We start from the raw sequence: 3,164 nt of genomic DNA on the forward strand, positions 1-3,164 counted from the left end.
TGGGGTTATGTCTAACATTTATAATACTACTAGATTCTTTTGTGCAGGTTTCATCCTGGGATCCCCTGATCTTCTGGTCGATGTTTTGAAAAATTTGCATACATTAGGGTTCATTATTTGTGTTATAAAATTCTGTGGGTTTTGATAAATTTATAACATTATGCATTCACCAGCACATTTCAGATCTGTGTCACAGCCTAAAAAAACCCTGTGATCCCCCTGGTTAAATGCTCAGGATTGCATTTGGTCTTCCTGGGATCTCTCAATAGGATCATTTCCATCTTGGACAAGAGCGCTTGTGCCTGTCATGCTAATTTGGCCAAATCACAGAAAAAAATAGAAAATTTTCATATGAATTTTTTCTATTTTGAATATTAAAATAGAAAAAATTCATATAAAAAATTTCCTCTGGTGCCCCCAGTTTAGTGTTAATTCCCTAGTCAGAGCCAGAATCTGTACTGAATAACTCCACCAAGTCTGATGTAGGATTACTGCTGAGTGCAGGGCTAATTTTGGCCACATCACTGACTCCTCTCACATAAGTTGTTCTTAGACTGAGGAGAGTGCCCTTGTCTGCAGCCAGCCAAAGCCATTTGCCTGTTGGTCATAGGGCAGATGAAATGCCTTTGTCCTGCTATAGGCCAAGACCACTTGCCTGCTTGTGCCACCAGTTGCAGAGCTCAGGGTTGCCTCTAGTCCTTTGTAGCTAGGGTTAAGACTGGCTTTTGGCATACACCAGAATTGAGAAGAGGTTCCAGCTCCTGTTGCTCAGTGAAGTTCCCCCTAATCTGCTGTCCAATTGCTGGCTGTCTACGATGTCTAAATGGCCCTTACATCATTCCACTCTTGAACATTGGCACTGAAGCAACCCTGGGGCTGTTCTGTTGCTGGAGTTCAAGCCCTGGAAACTTTCAGATAAAATTGCAGTCCAGCCCACCCGCTGCTGCTCCCTGATACTGTGTGCAGGGTGCTGCTCTGGTTCACTCACCAAACGATGACTGTGGAGTGGGTTGCTCAGGAAGTGTCTTGTGTTCTCACTGCTGCCTCCAACTGCACAAGACTGTCCTGGTCCAGTTCAGGTCTCAGTCTCCAAGTGAGGTGAAAAGGTGCTTTTGCTGACTCCCCACGCAGCACTCCCAACCCCATCAGCTACACAGCTGCTCTAACCCCACCGTGCAGTCTCGGATCAGTTGTGGTAAGCTATCTCTACTGTAGCAGTGAATCCTATTTTGTTCTTCTCCTCTGTCAATTCTCCTGTGGATGTTCTGTAGCATAGACTCCCTTTGATTTTATATGAATTTAATATTTAAAATAGAAAAAAAATGGGGGATTGTTTAGGTTTTCACTTTTATTATTTGGTTTATTTTCTCTGTCCAGTCTCTTTCTTTCCTCAGTGGTATTTCTGTATGCTCTGATCTTTACAGATGAATGAACACTGTCTCTAGTTTTTTTGTTTTGCCTCAATATTCTTTTGCTTGCTCCATTATTCCTCTTTTGTCCTCTTTGCCATCTTCCCAAAGTTTGGGTAGATATCCTTGGTCCTCAGCCTTGATTCCATTATATTTCTCTTCAGCTGTAGCTCTGTTTTGTCCCTTATCTTTCTTAAATTCCCATTCCCCACAGGATAAAAATCACCTTAACAAGGGGAAACCCACTGCATAGAAATTCTTTGTCTATATTGGATGTTGTAATAGAGCTATTGATCTTCCTCCTATAGTTAGAGATATGAAATTAGCAGTTATCACAGATTATCAGTTTCTAGACTGTGCTTGATGATATTGTTATTACTAATTTTACTACTTTAACCAAGATGCCATACTTGTAATCAGTTGTTCAGTCTTGTATGACAGCACTGTCATAATCTGGGCTCATAATCATTCCCATAGCTGAATATCAAAGGACTGGGTGCTGAGTCAAATTGATAGCAGCATATAATCTCTAATAAAGTAGGAAGATAAGATCTTGGGACAGACACAAAGACCAACAGCCAGCTACAAGTAGAAGACATCTCAGAGGAACAGACATTTCCTAGGGAAGCTTAAATAGCAGTGATAAAGCTACCTAACATAAGAAAAATGCAAACAACCACACAGAAAAGAAATTAAAATAAAAAAGAAAAGAACAAGACACTGAAGCAAAATACAATCCTAGATTTCCAAACCACCAATGACAAAAAAGGGAACAATGAAGTGGAGAAAATCAGAAGCCAACTCCCTAAATATACTGGAATGACAGTAAAAGGAATAACTGTAGAGGATATCAAAACAAGTACTCTGGCAGGTAAAAAAAGAGATGGTGACCATAATGAAGGACTTGCTCAGTAGATCTAGAGTAGACATAGATAACAAAAATAGAGGAACATAGAAATATAGTGGGAACCATGAATGCCGAACAAAGGAAAGAAATGGCTTCCATGAAACAGATACAAATAGATTTACAGGAAATTAAAAATTCCATTGAAAGTTTGCACAAACTGATGAAAGAAAGTGAAAATAGAATATCAGACCTAGAAGACAGGATCATGATTAGCAATCATGAAAAGAAAGATCTCTTAAACCTAGCAAGGGACTATAAAAAAAGTAGCCCAACAACTGCAAGACCATGCAAAGAAAAACAACATAAGGCTGATCAAAGTCAATGAAAATGCAGAAGTTAGCTCAAACGACATAAAAAACCTGTTCAGAGAAGTAATAGCAGAAAATTCCCAAAGCATGGAAAAAGAATTTGACATAAAGTAACTTAGGCATACAGAACTCCAATTAGTCATAACCAAAATAAGTCTGCACCAAAGCATAGAATAATAAAGTTTCCAGAAATTCAATACAAGAACAGAATATTAAAAGCTGTTCTTTGAGAAAAATAGAAGGGAAAGAAAGGGAAATTATGTAAGTATGTATATAGAGGATAGCTAACATAGTTGTACCACTGTCTTCTATTGCTCTACAGAAAGGAGCAGTTAATGATTACTTATTTGATCAATCTTGTATGTCTCTATTTGTTTTCTTGAGAAACCACTTTGAAGATATCAATAAGTAATACAACAACAATTGTTAATTTCCTACAACTTTATCTGTAAGTCTGTTTTGTTTGTATTATTCTTATGCTATTTTGTAAATGGATGTCAGCTTGTTAATATGTTTTCCTTCTTTTATTTCTTTTTTTTT

Source organism: Chinchilla lanigera, unplaced genomic scaffold, assembly GCF_000276665.1.
Source record: "Chinchilla lanigera isolate Chin_1 unplaced genomic scaffold, ChiLan1.0 scaffold00115, whole genome shotgun sequence".
Classification (NCBI taxonomy): domain Eukaryota; kingdom Metazoa; phylum Chordata; class Mammalia; order Rodentia; family Chinchillidae; genus Chinchilla; species Chinchilla lanigera.